At 37.6% G+C, this 15,530-nt stretch overlaps 1 protein-coding gene across 1 annotated transcript in view; it reads right to left on the minus strand.

Moving 5' to 3' along the window:
• LOC133836085 (insulin-like receptor) overlaps nucleotides 1-15,530 on the minus strand; it is a 49,941-nt gene that overhangs the window by 24,119 nt on the left and 10,292 nt on the right. Inside the window, 1 exon segment of the mRNA XM_062266382.1 lies at nucleotides 14,298-15,003. The gene's annotated coding sequence lies outside the window, so the exon portion shown is untranslated.

Consider the following 15,530-nt stretch of genomic DNA (forward strand, 5'->3'; position numbering starts at 1 on the left):
TTTTCTTCAATTTTATTTTTGTTTTGTGGTTCTTCTCTTATCCCTTATCAGAGCGCGTTCTCCCTTCACCCTTGATTGGAACACTCGGTTGCTTCCTTTACTCACTCACACAATCGCTCTCTCTCTCTCTCTCTCTTTCTTACTCTCTCTGTCGCTCTGTGTACGCTAAAACCGCTATAACTTAACACGATTATTGGCTTAAGCTTTAGCTTTGTGGGTTGTATGCGCCAGTGTAAGTGTTTGTGCCTCTGTATGCGTGCGAGTTTACGTTTGCATGTGGGCAAGTGAACGTACGAAGCTTTGCTTTTGATTGGGCTTCGCGTTTTGTGAATGAAAATCTCCACAAAACAAAATGGCGATCGTTGGCAGTGTTATTTATTAATGACCTAAAGCTTTTTTTTTACGCAAAAAAAAAACAAGTACTCTAAAAATATATTCATATTAAAATTTAAAATCTTGATAACATACGCAAACTAATCAAAAACTAAAATAGATTGTATTATGCATTAATACTAGTAGCGATTAAATACCTTAAAATAATCAATAATTCTGAACTAAAATGAATTAATATTAATCAGTGTAAATTTAAGAAAGAAAATGTAAAAATCACTATCTGAGAAATCTTAATTCATAAGAAAGGCTTTAATATGTTTAATTAAATGACTCTTTGCAGCAAGTGTCATTCCGCATTGATGGAGAATCTATTTCAATTTCACTGAAAGCGAGCTTATCAGCAAACCAATACAAACTCACAGACGCAGACACACACACAATAAGTAAATAAAATATACTTAAGCATGTGTGTGTGTGTGGAGAAGCTTTTACCCTAGGCAGCATCGTCTTAACGCCCTCAGAGAGCTTTTTGTGTTCATCGTCGTCTCACTTGTCAAATTTGACATTTGCTGTTGAACCGTGCATAAAATAGGCGCCAGACAGATTGGGATTGGGATTGGAAGCATTTTAAGGGAGGGGGGGAGGAGGTTATTCGAGCCCACACACAAAGCGAGACGAACGAGAGCAGCGAAAAGTTGCTTCATTTGTTTTGCTTGTTATGATTTATTAAACATTAAATTTGCTTTAATGAATTAATTTGATTTCATTTCGACAGCGTAACGGAAATATACAAATACGCAAACAGACACACACAGACATAAGAGAGAGAGAGAGAATAGGCCTGCGATTGTGTGCGTGAATGTGTTTTTGTTTGTTTTGTGTAAGCGCCACTTGAGAGGCGCCAAAGAGGCGCACCGCACAACGCAATTGTCTGAGCGGGGCAAGGGAGCGAAGGGAGGGGGCAGAGTAGTAAAGCAAATGCACAAAGGCAAATAACAGCCGCAACAAAAACAGCAAGTGCAGCAGCTACAAAAAAATCAACACACTCACACACACAAAAACATTACAATAACAAACAGAGCGTTATATTAGCGGCAGCAACAAGAGACGCGGCAGCAAGCATAAAATAAAACGCAATACTATTTTACAAACGGCGGAAAAACACATAACAACAACAGCAGCAGCAACAGCAACAATAACAACAACGAAGCCGTCGTCGTCACTGTGGCAAAGTTAAAATAGTTGTTAAGCTATTAAGTTCCGCTTAAATTGTTTTCACATTCGCCTTGTCCGCTCTAATGCTACACACACACACAGACACACATGCACACAAAGACAGCGCCAGCGGCAGCAGCAATAACAACAACAATAACAAAGCAAAGTGCGAGGCACAAAAGAACCTAATCAAGAGCCAAAACGCCGCAAATAAAGCTATAAACAAGACACAATATTGTTTTTTTCCTCCCCAAGACAAAAAGAAATAAGAGCAGTGCCAATAACAACAACAGCTTGAAAGCTGCTCACTGTCTTCTTCCTCTCTCGCTCTCAATTCAAGACTCACACACATACACACACACAGACATTTCGCAGACAGACAGACAGACAGACGCAAGTTGAATGAACATGAAGAAGAGCAATAACAACAGCAAAAACAACAAGGAGAAGAGAACACTTGGAGCCGTTGTCGCAGCCGCCACTCTGCTCAAAAAGGTGCGCCCGCGTCCTAGTGAAAGAGCGAGAGCGCAAAAAAAGGAGTGCAGAGTGAGAGGGAGGTGTCGAAAAAAGTAAGCTAAACACGCACGCTTTTTCCTTGTGAGTTTTTGAATTAACAATTAATTAAAAATTAAGTGAGCAACCTTTTTAAAACGCTACTTATGTTGTATGCTTTTTTATTTCGTGTTTGCAGCTTTTTCATGTTGCATACAAAGTGCTTAATTATTGTTGTGATTTTTCACAGTCTACCGCCGCAATTGTCGATCTGCTATAAAACTTGAGATACACACAAACAAACACTACACACACATACAAACTCACGCGGAGCAGACATAGCAAGCTTGAGAATGTTCAAGATGTGTGAGCGAGATGAATTACGGAGCGAAGCCAAGCAAGCCAACAACAACAACCACTGTATACTAGTTGTCTGTGTATTTCATGTGTGTGTGTGAAGTTACCACAGTGAGTTGGGCTTTTGTTGCTCTCAATGTGAGCGCGGCTTTTGCTCAATTGTGAATTTTGTTGTGCTTGATTACTTTGCGCGATACTCTCGTCGTTGCCTCTCCAACACAGACACACACACATACATACACATATGCTCACACTTACACAAATACAGAAGAAATATTTGATGCTCTGCTCGTTTCTTTTTATTGTGTGTGCTCTTCTTGTGTTACAAAAATATTTGTATTACAATTAATGCATTACAATTACAAAATGACATTTATGGTAATTTGTTTTTCAATCTGCCAACGCGCTGCTGCTGCTGCTGTCGCCGCGACGTAGAAATAGAAATAAATTAGACAACAAACGGGTGACTGAGAACAACAACAACAACAACAACAGCAAAGAATAAGATGGCGTTTATTTTTACAATACGTAATACTCGTTACATACAAACAAACAAATAGACACACACACACACATACAGAGAGAATATGTAGTATAGCAGGCCAACAGCAATAAAAATAGAAATAAAACGAGCACGAGCAATAACAACGACGACATCAAAATGCCGAAGAAGAAGCAGAGCACGAAGCCAGCAAAAACTAAATAACAAAATACAAACCTCATCGACTAAATGTATACACTATAATCAGCGACACCACCAGCAGTAGCAGGCAATGAAATCAGGTCGAGAGTAGTAAGTAATCGCTTCTCTGTCTTTTCTCTCTCCCACTCCCACTCGCACCACTACACAGTGGTTCCGCCAGTATGGGAGTTGCGGCCAAAAATACTTCTAGTTGTTATATTGCTACGAAATTTTGCCCAAAATTCTATAAAAATATTTTGTATATATAGTAAAAAAATTGTCTAGATCGGAATACTATATCCTATAGCTCCCATACAACCTTAGTATGGCTTATATGCCGATAGTGCGCCAAAATACTTCCGGTGGAGTTACAGTGCTAAAATTTGATTATTAGCATCCAAGATATGTATAGACTATTTAAATTACCTTTCTGCTTTCTTCTACTAAACTAATTACTTTTCGAGTTTTTTCTGCATTCGTGCCCTCTTCTGTGCACCAAAGATCAAAGATGTACATGCGTAAAAGCTCGTAGTTATAAGAAGCGCCAATAAAAATGATAATATAAAAATAAGCGAAAAAGAATATGTAAAATTGTCCACAAACACAAAAAAAAACATCACAAAGGCAAAGAAGGAGCAGCAGATTGAGTCGCAAATTTGACCTTGAAAACAGTAAGATAGCGAGTTTATTAATGAGTATATACACATCTGCAAAAATCTGCAGCTGAACTTAACATTTTTATTACCTGAAAACATTGGCAAATGCACTGATATCACTCATAAAGGGGAATCGGGGCAACATACCTAAAAATCTACTTAAACAGAGATAATGACGATCACAATTCACTGAAAATTAGTATTAATTAAAATTAAACAATAACAAATAATTAATAATTCAAATTAATTTCAGTAAAAGATCTTGTAAAAGTAAATATCTTCAACTTTAATACCCTTTTTAAATATTTCAATTTGGTGAATTTTTGCGAACGTCCGAACACTTTGAACTTCACTTTTGTTTTGACAAAAAGCCCACTAAACGCAGTTGCAGCAGCAAAATTGAAGACGTGTTCACACTTTGCATTCTATTTTTAGAATGTCCCGTTAGATTTCCAGAAAAATCTAGTTTGCAATGAAGAAGCTTGGACATTTTAGTAACGATTTGTTTACTTTTCGTAAATTTTTGTTGTTATGACTTTTTTATTTTTGGCCTATGGGCGGAACCACTGTGCACTACCGTCAACTGTCTATCGGCCTATCGATAACACACACTGCAAAGCTGTTTGGCGTATGCTGCGGCACGCACAATACCCCAAACAACAACAACAATGATAATCAACCACTGCAACAAGCTTAAGCCTACAACACATTGCGTCGCGCGTGTCCAAGTCCCAGATTTACAATTGTTGCTGCTGCTGTTGCTACAAATCAGCTTAAAGAGTGCAGCGCACAGCACACAGCACACACAAGATGATGATGACGCCGCCCGCCTTTGTCTCTCCCATTCCACCACCACTAACACCACCAACACCACCATCGTCACCTCACCCTTACTCACCACACATATCATCATCAGCAGTGTTGCTCGGATTGAGTTGAGTTGGGTTGGGTTGGGGACACGAAGAACGTGGTATAAAAATAAAACAAGAAGATCAGCAGACATTGTGAGACGTCAGCGTCGACGCCGCTGCTGGCGACAGCTGAGGCGCAAGATTTACATCGATCACACATTTTATGTCACATGAAGAGCCGCAACAACAACAACTACAGTTTGGCGAGACAGTTGGGTGACACAGACACAGCAACAACAACAACAAAACAAAAGCAACAAGAACAAGAGACGAGGCCATTAGATGATCGCCGTCTAAATTTAAATGTCTGTGCGTTTAAGTTGCAAGGCAAAAATAAATCTACATAAGTAAAACGCGAAACGTAAACAACACACAACACAAGAATACACAGAAGAAAACAAGCAAAAAGGAAAAATAAAGAAGCGTTTCCTTTGTAATGCCAGATCACAAGATCGTCAAGATCGTCGCCGTTTGTCGTCGTCGTTGTTGTCTAGTTTGAGTTATTTTCAAAGGGGGTTGTGCCAGAGGCACAAAGGGTTGTACACCACATCGAGACAACGGACTACGTACCACGACTATCGCACAACAAACTTATCAACTAAGCGAGTTTCTTCTTCTCACCATCATCATCATCATCAGCATAGTATGTAAAATAGTCCGCCATTTTGAATATATGTAAATATTGTCGAGCGACCCTAGAGTAGACACATTGCCTTAAGGGTCTGTCAATCAATAGAAAGTTTTTTAATTAACAACAACAACAACTTTGGCGTCTACAACAAAATGTTGATTTAATTACCAACAAAAATTAGGGTTGCCTTTCCAACAAATAGGATATTGCATATATCCACTTCCTGATCTTAAGTTCTTCATCAGCATTTTGGAAGTCTCTGAAGAGAATATAGGCTGCTAAATGAGACTTCAATTCTATCTGGGATATTGCTATATTACATTATTTAATAATTTTATTGAGTTACCATGACACTAAAAAACATTCAATAAATTTCAAAATTACATATTGTCAGTTTTTTGCACGTAAAAAGTGACCATCAATTAAAGATTAACGTTCTTATACGATCGATAATCATGTCAAAACTGTGAAAAATACATTTCAAATTTCTTGAACTGAGAAATATTAAATAAAAATAAAATCAATTTAATAATTTGATGCATATCTAATGGGATCATTCCTCAAAATACTCATATATTATGATCCTTACATTATTTTTCCTTAAATTTATCTGTTTAAATAGAAATCGGTGAATTTCTTTTTATAATCTTTAAAAACGTCTAAATTTTATAAATTATTTTCTTTAATCTGAATTAAATGTTCATAATATCAAAGATTATACGAACTTAACTCCAGCTTGCAGTCTTGTTTTCCTTTAAAATTCGAATAATGTCTTTTTCGAGTCGATATTATGGTATCGAGACGGTAAATGAACTCTCATGGCCCCGTTACTCGTGCTGTGTCGCGTTGTCTCGCTTCCCAGCAATGCAACCCCCATATGATCAGTGCCAACCCCTCGCCCCTTACTGCCCGCAGACGTAACGCACCCCTGCTTCGCATCACCTGGCAACTAAATTAAATTTCCACTCTTAACTTATTTATAAAACGCATTCCTTGAGCGTCGTATTAAAAATAGCAACGCAACATTTTCTATTACACACATACGTTAATATCTAAATATATATAGACAGTATATATATATTGTTCATAAAATAAATAACACGAGATACATCCCGTGTCAGAGACGGGGGCGAATTTGAAAGGGACGTTTTCTGAATATGATTTTCGTGTTGCATCTCACGATCAATTTCATTCCAATGATTGTAATTAAAAACATTTCTCTAGCTACCTTATATTTGGGGGAAGAGGAGGAGAGGGGCGGGAAGCTTGTGGGGTAACCGACGGGGCTGCTGGGGCAGAACAGCCCCCAACTATTGCCCGAGCTGTAGAGACGCCCACTCACGCGCCAGCTAGAAGCAACAAATTTTGCGCTCGGTTGCATACGAAAACAACAAAAATCAACAAACGATGTCTAGACGAATGGGGTTCGAATTGCGCATACCCTTTAATAAGTTTAAGTAATGCAATTCACAAATAATTAAAGTGAAAAACTACTTTAAAATTAATTCGAGTTCTATAAATAGGAAGCGGCAATTATCTAGCAATAGGAAGCGGCATAACCCTATATACATCATTTTCATTCACTGATTTAAAGAATTGCATGTTTCATTCCCACAAAAACTATTCCTTCTTCAATCACCTTAGTTTACAGGGTATTCAAAACAACAACGACGTCGACAAAGGTTGCCAGACAGACAGTCGTCCGGATGGGGCAGCTTGGCTGCGAGGGACGAATGCTGGCAGAATGCATGCCGGCAACACCTCGGGTCGTCATCCAAAAAAAAAAAAAGCACATGAGTGTGTGGCGTTGCCTTCGATCCCCTCTTCTTCGCTTCCCCTTCTTTCTATTCCAATGCTCTTTTATTTAGTGCACCCCCTAACAAATTGTTGGTTACAAGCCCGAAAACCGACGACGTCGTCATCTGTTGTGCATTTCAATTTGTAATTGTATTTGTTGCTATATCTTGCTCTCGACGACGTGTGTTTCTGTTCAGTGTTATGGCCCATTTGGGGCATGTTGCAGTTGCAATTTTGGTGATTAGATGATGATGCTCGGGTCTGAAATAGACTGGAGTATATCCCCAAATAGATTGGGAGATGCAATTATGGCAGACGAAATTCGATCTATGTTTAATATAAACACTGTGTATGATGGATGATTTAAAGAAGGAAATATAAATTATAAATTTCTTTGTTATTACAATATTTGTATGCATTTTTTTTATAAATAAAGAAAATATAATTCACATAATATGATTTTATTTTTGTAAATAATTCTTCAATCCCTTTCGCTATAGTTTCATAAATTTATTCTAATGGATCTTAAGATTATAACTGTCATTTTCTGCAATTTAGTAGAAACTCTAGCCATAAAACTTACAAAGTTAACACAGGACAATGCAATTTACAGCCAAATATCGAGAGCATTAATCATACGCTGTCATAATATCGCATTCTACTTGACTTCATCATCAAGTCATCATTAAATCATCATCATTACCATCGGCAGCAGCATCTCTATCATCATCTTTATCAACACTGCCTCCCGGATGCAAGATGCAAAAATTGCAATATCAAATCCAAAAATGGGCACAATGACTCAAAGCTGGCGCAGAGATTGAGTGTGGGGGCCATAAAAAAAAGCAGTAACAACAACAGCCAACTAACTTTCCAAATGCCAAGCCGACTCACACACACATGCACAGAGAGTATAACACTATCATAGAAATAGAGACTCGCACAATCATTATGCATAGTTTTTCAATGGGTGACGACGACGACAACGACATTTAACTGAGAAATGCAATAAACAACATTCCAATCTTAACTCTTATGCACATTCCCCAAGCAACAGAAGGCGGAGGAGACCACAGAGCCGACGGCAACGGCGGCATTGAATAAAAAAAAAAAACAACAACAAAATAGCGTCAACGACAATAACATCAACAGTGCCAGTCATTATGCCCATTATCATATAATCATACAGAGATCTCAACTATAGTCATTAGGTCACACAGCAAACGGCGGTTAGATTGTTCAATCAACGAACTAACGAATAACGAGTGCAACAAAATAACGAGTAGTGTAGAATAGCCCATAATTATTGTCCAAAACAAGTCTGGTAAGATAAAAACATTTTTAAATTACACAGTTTCTATATAACTACTATATTTAAAAAAAAAAATTCAAAGAGTCTTTTGCTTAAGAATTTGTTAAAAAAATGTCCTAATTCATATTCCATAAATTTCGATAGTTCCAAGTCCTCAATAACCTTAATATTCCATAATGAAGATTGAATTGATTGCAATATACATTTTATGTAGATAGGAATATTTGTATGATAAATGATACTTAATGAATTAATTACCCTAACATTTTTAAAATTTCAAAGCCACCCTTAGACAATCTCAGTCCAGTAGTCATCCAGTATCATTTATTTCTATTCATTCACTAAAGCTATCAAATATGTCAATTATACCATTCAGATCACCTGAATCCCAAGCGATTCAAGCATATTGACGTGCTACACACCGTTTTGTCGCTATGGAAACTTGTTTTCCTTTTCTTTTTTTTGTGTGTTTTTTTTTTGTTTGCTGTTGTATTTTTTCTTTCATCTGATAATCTTGAAAAGAAAACGATATCTGTATATATTTGAAAAGCATTGCCAAAGACTAGGAGACTGGGGCGACATTGTCAATGTCAATACCAAGCTCGGCCGACTGTCTCGCTTTATTTTTTTTTTTTTTTGGGTCTCTCAATAAACTAAGCTGAGCATACAACTATAGCTGTCTCGCTTGCACTGGCGGCTTTTCGAGGGTTTTTTTGTTTTTGTTGCTGTTGTTGGTATTCGATCGAGTTTCACACTGAAAATGCGCATATCTTAAAGTCGCTCTGGTTGCATACGCTTAACGGTTTACTTGATGTGGCGTTTTGAGCATCTCTCGAGTCACTCCAAGTGATTAATGAGTGAGGCCAGCGTCAGAGTCGAAGCCGAAGTCGGAGACAGAGACAGAGACAGACATCGACAACATCGCCATCTATGGTTCGTTGTTTGGGAAGCAGCATTGTGGACTTTTATGAGCAATTAAAAAACTATTATTGCCCCAGTCAAGTAACCAACGACAACTACAACAACAAACAGCTGCTGCTGCGGTTGCTGCTGAAATGGCAGCTGCATTGTTGTCGCCTGGGTTTAACGTGGCAAGAACTATGACGTTTTAATGGGCGCCACGAGTGATTGTGTGTGTGTGGGTCGAGATTTTCCTACTCCCTTCCCCCTACCCCAATACGTTGAGGCTGCGCATGCGCCATGCTTGGAATGCGGAAACACACACATACTGTTTTGCAGTGACACAGAAACGAGTAAAAGTAACGAGTTACGACGAGTAACGAGCGATTGTCTGCGCCATTGAGTGAGGTCAGCATATGGTAAATACATACATCTGTATGTATGTCAGAGTTATTGCAATTTTACTGGCTAGACACAATGTATTTTCTAGCATAAAAGCATTGTTATTATGATGACATCACTTTATTGATGTGTGTGTGTGTGTGTGTGTGTGCAACGTGAAAAGTTCTTTGCAAAACTTCAACTGCAAGTAACCCAAACCAGCTTACAATCCACATTAATCACATTCCATTGTGCCGCCATCTGCCTTTCACTCTCCCACTCCCACTCTCTCTCTCACTCTCTTTCGCCCACTCACTTGCCCAAAAGGTATTGAAAGCTTTTTTTCTTTTCGCCTTTGCATTATTTGCACAGCAATTCATGGCATGTCATATGCAGCCGCATTACAACAACAACAACAACTACTACTACAAGAAGTCACTGTCTGCTGATCTCTCGCTCTCGCAGTCGCGCACTCTCTGTCTCTTTTGCTCAAGCAAGTCTGGCCTCAACCTCACTCTTCTTGTCGACAACGACTCATTCACACGCCGTTCACATAACTTAAAACGTGCTTTTTTACATTACACAGCACACAACAGACAGCAGCAGACAGCATCCACAAGGAGAGTCAGAGAAGAGAGAAGAGGCAGACAGAGAGCGAGAGCAAGGGCCGCGACTGCAGACTGCTGCTGCTTAATCTTTGCATTCTTGACTGCTGAGACAGCAGCAACAAAGGCAATGGTAGCGACAGCAACAACAACTGTAGTTAACGAAGGTCTCTGTTGCTCTTATGCTACTTTGCTCCATGCTGTTGTTGTTGCTATTGCTGTTGTTGTTTATGGTCACAGAGTGAGTGAGAGCTAAAAAAAAAAAATTTTACGGCATGTTATTGAGCTTCGAGCTCATAAAGCAGCCCAATGCATGAGAGCGGGCGACATAACTAAAAGGGAGTTGCGTGTAAATGTAATTGTACGTGCGTATGTGTGTGTGTGTTTGTACTTTTATTTGTGTGCGTACATGGCGTAATTAATCATTCGTGGCGGTTTCGGTTGCCCCCCTTCATTCTCTACCCTGGCCATCCCGTGCCGTTCTCTTTCCCCTTCATTTTCTATCTGTTCCCCTACCACACCGCCAATCAAACAGACCCGCAGCAGTTTGGTTTTCATTTTATTATTATGAATTGTGTTAATCGTTACATTATTTCTTTTTCGTTTGTTACATCATTGCCTTTACAAGCATAAAAAGCGACATTAATAGCCAGCAACGTCGCTGTCCGCAGTCAGCGTTAGCGTCAGCGTCAACGTTGCCAGCGACTGCGACAGCAGTCAGCCATCAATCACACGCACAAAACGGAAATAAATATAGGAAACATGCGCACATTTGGAGAGGCAACAACAACAACAAAAAGGGGAGGGGAAGTCGTTTGGTTGCCTCTCTCTCACTCTCTTACTCTGTGAGTGTCTCTATGCAACGGAAGTGCGTCTAATTGAGCAACTGACAGAATGCCCGCGTCTGCGGCATGTGCTAACAACAACAACAACAGCTAAGGAGAACAACAACTAGAACAGCTCGAATGCCACCGATAGACGCCCCCAAAGGCGTCTCAAGCAGCGCGCATGCATCGAGTGGAAAAAGAAAATGAAGACGACACTTCTGCTTCTGCTTCTTCTTCCGCTTCTTGTTTTCAACTTAGTCTCTCAATCAGAGAACGACAAGCTCTTCGGTCTCTGACTGACAGCCAGCAACACGTGCTGCAACTTCAAACGCCACAAGTTTTCCTTGAAAATGCACCAATGACAATTTTCCAGCAAGCAACTCACAAATGGAGAATTAATATTATTGAGAACTGTTCCCCAAATAGGGGAATGCTTCAATTTAAGATAATTGTATATAAAATGTACTAAAAGGGAAACTCAGGATGCATAAATAATCACAAATAATTTCTATCAGCTAGTTAAAAGTTAAAAAAAATGCATTAAATTAGTTATTAATTGAAATATAATTATATTTATTAAAAGAAGTACAAAAGGGATATATAATATCTTTTCGAATACTTTATAAATTGGAGAGATTCTATTTAAAGCATAAATTATAAGAATCTAGATTTACTCTATTTATCACATTTAAGTAGTTTGATAATTTAAACCTTTAGCGAAGTTATATAAAGTGCAAAATGAATGTCTTTGAAAATTGTAACTTTTCTTTAAGATAATCGCATCAACTTTATAGAAAACATACTGAACAATCTAGGAATAATTGTTGAATTAATATATGTATTTTAAATTTAAAAAAAGAAGAATAATCCTCTATAAATATATTTGAGCTTTCGATAATTGAAAACATTTACTGACAGAAATATGAGAATAAGAATTACATAGAATATTCTGAACAATCTTGGAATCATCGCAGAAATAATATATTTCAATTACAAGAAAGAAGAATTCAAAAATAATTCAACTTTCGATAATTGAAAACAACTACTGTCAGAAATATGGGAATAAGAATTGCATAGAATCTTTATTCTGAAACTTTTTCAAAATTAGATAAGCAAAACAAATTTTTAAGAAATATATAGAAAGCTTATGACAGAAATTAGAGGAAGGAGAAAAGTTTTTCAAATAACTATAGAACTATATATATATCTTCAGTTGAATAGTTTGCATAAATAGCAAAGTCACAGATGGCATTATAATAGAAGCTCCAATCAAGGCATTTCTTTGCATTAAATACCAATTCCGTTGCATTATCATAAGATGCAATATTTTTGTAGTTATTGTTGTTGCTGCTGGGGAATGTGTGTGTGTGCAATATATTGGAACATTTAGAGTGCTGGGCTAATGCTAATGCTCTGTCTCTCTGACTCTGGGCAATTTGAGTTGCATTAGCCGGCATTTCCGGGCAATAATAATGGCAACACTGGCCTCAAGTGAGAGGGCCAACTCACACACACACACACAGAGCGAACACAACTGTGGCAACGTGTACGAGAGCGATATCTAAATGTGCAATGGCAGTGCCACAAATCGCATGGCATGCCACATGCCACAAGCCGCATGCCAACAGACGTCTCAAGTGTGCCTCCATCCACCACGCACACCAAGACGAAAAAAAAAAAATACCCAGACGGTGAGTATGCAATTGAGTGACTGACGCGGTCACCCCTCCGCTCTCCTCTCCCTATCACCCCACCACACTTCTCTAAGCCAGCAATCTGTCCCCCGTACGTCAGTCGTCTTGAAGTATGCTGCTGTAAGAAGCAGAGCGAGATAGAGCTAACATTGATAGAGGTAGTGGGGGGGGAGTAAAATACTCTACAAAGTTTCACTGTCCCCCTCCCACACCCCCTTAGCAAAGTCTTATGCGCTCTGCTGGAGGAGAGCAGCAATCGTCGCTGGCTGCCAAGTTATTATTATTGCAGCAGTTGCAGTTGTTGCTTTTGCTGTTGCGACAGACGCGCCATTTGTTACACATTATTTAGCCTGGGCGCTTTCCCATTTTTCCGGAATTTTCTCAATATTTATTATAGCGCCGAGTGCCACCGAAAACTGGGCCATGCGGAAATACCGCCAACAAAAATGAAAGAAAAACTGTAAAATATTGAGGAACAAACGGAAACATTTTCTCCTCCCACCCATCTCCCCATCTCCATCTCCTCGACGGACGCTATTTAAACTTCCATGTTCACACGTCTCTCACATTGTCAATCTATAGAAATTCCAGACGACTGTCTCATTAGCATCAATACCTAAACGACTACTGCAATACCCTGTAAACCGTTTGAACTCGGATAAGAAGAGAAGTAGTTGAAGAGAAATTTTGCATTTTCTTTGCAACATATAAAAACTTCAAGAATGCTCCAAGATTCTGATTACTAGGAAACTTGTTTAATTTATAAGATATAATACTCGTGATATTAGGAATAAAATAAAATAAAATATGTATTTTAATTATACTCGTGATATTAGAAATATATAAAAATAAAATGTCTTTTATTTTAAAAAAGAAAGAAGTCCAATAAAATGATCTTTAACGTCAAACTCTGAATAGTATTTTTAAAAACATTTGCTGCAGAGCTTAATCTTACTTTAGAGCAAAATCTTAAAATCTTTTTTAAAGAAATTTGATTTTTCTTGAAAACCTTTTAGCAAAATTTTATCTCTAAAATTTGGAACATTATAAAACTTTTTTGCAAAATAAATTTTGAAATTAGCTAATACAAAATTTAGAAACTAATCTTTAATTTATAGAAAGTATTATTTGTAGCACTAGAAAAATTTTCTATCTTTAATAAAATGAAAACCTCACACTTTTCAATAAGCAAAATGAAGTGCACTTTGTCATACCATTCTTCAACTAGACATTACGTAGTTTTCCCATAATCCCACAAAGACATATTTATTATTAATTAAGGCAATATTGACAACGTTCATTATCAACATGGGCAGCCTTTTGTCGGCATTGAGTACAGGGTATACAATATACAAAGAAAGATTGGAATGTCACACAAATTTAGAGCACGCAAGAAGCGAGAGAGCAACAACTACGACTAGAAGAAGAGAGTGTGGAAGAAGCGAGAGAGCAACAACTACGACTAGAAGAAGAGAGTGTGGAATGCGGTATGCAAGCAACTTACCTAAACGGTGTTGTTGTAGTTCAGTTTTTGTTGCTGTTGTTGTTGTTGTTTTCTTCGATGATGATGATTATGTTGAGTCGATGTTGTTGTTGTTGTTGTTGTTGTTGGGTAGACGAGCAAGCAAGAGCGGCAGCTCAGCAATTTATCTTATTTATTGTTATAAAATTAAAACACGTTTCGATATATTTTTTTTTTATATTTTGGCTCTGCTTCTTCCTTTGCTGCTGCTGCTGTTGCACTTTCTTTTGCTTTCTTCTCGCGCCGCTTCTTCTCTTCTGGCGAAAGCGTAGATAACAACAAAGTGTCAATTGTAAAAAGAAAATCGTTTAGAGAAGGAGAAGAGCTGATCCAAAGGGATTGTGCCGTGAAGAAAGACAGTCGGATTTTTTTTTTAATTTCACTTTTAGGAACTCACAAAATGCACTCGACGCGACTCGTTTCTTTATTTTTCGACTCCGATTTCCGATTCCGTCACTATCTTTGCATCCTCCACTAACCACTTCGATTTCGTTTCGTTTTCGTCGTTTCTCCAAACTATTTGACTAGCAATTTTATTTATTAGGTTATCATTTTTCCTTATTTCACATAATATTTTGCTCTCTTGCGTATTTTATACTTTTTTCTTGTCAATTATATCCTTGTTGTGTCACATTTCACACGTTCCGGAACATTTTCCAAATGGATTTCACGAATGCATTTCATTGAACTGCAAAGATAAATGAAGAAAAAATAAGTTTATTATCAAGTATTTTAAATCATAATTACTTAACATTATTATTTTTATATATATTAGTAAAGATATTTGCTTTAATTATTAATTTATTATCAACTGATGAAATTAACATACTGACAATAGCATTCTTTTTTGCTTATTTAAAGTGCAAATATTGTCAAAATTAGTGCTAAGAGTCTTCACACTCAGCTCATTCAAAATGATTATATAACACACCGTCTACAATTTAAATGAACCCAGACGAACTCTCTGAAACGCATTGCAAAAAGTTCTTAATTGATAATGTCCATAAACCAGACAACTCGACTAGATAGACACCCTCTAAAAGCGAGTTTGCTTTAAACATTTAATAATAGCATAATTATAGGGTACTAAGAGAGCCTTGAGCTTGAACAAATTGTATAATAAAAAAAAAATATTGCTAAGCTGGCAAAATGAATCAAAAAGAAATGTCAGTTGAATAAAAACATAAACAGACGGTGGCAATAACTTATTACAAC

This window comes from Drosophila sulfurigaster, chromosome 2R (genome assembly GCF_023558435.1).
Source record: "Drosophila sulfurigaster albostrigata strain 15112-1811.04 chromosome 2R, ASM2355843v2, whole genome shotgun sequence".
Classification (NCBI taxonomy): domain Eukaryota; kingdom Metazoa; phylum Arthropoda; class Insecta; order Diptera; family Drosophilidae; genus Drosophila; species Drosophila sulfurigaster.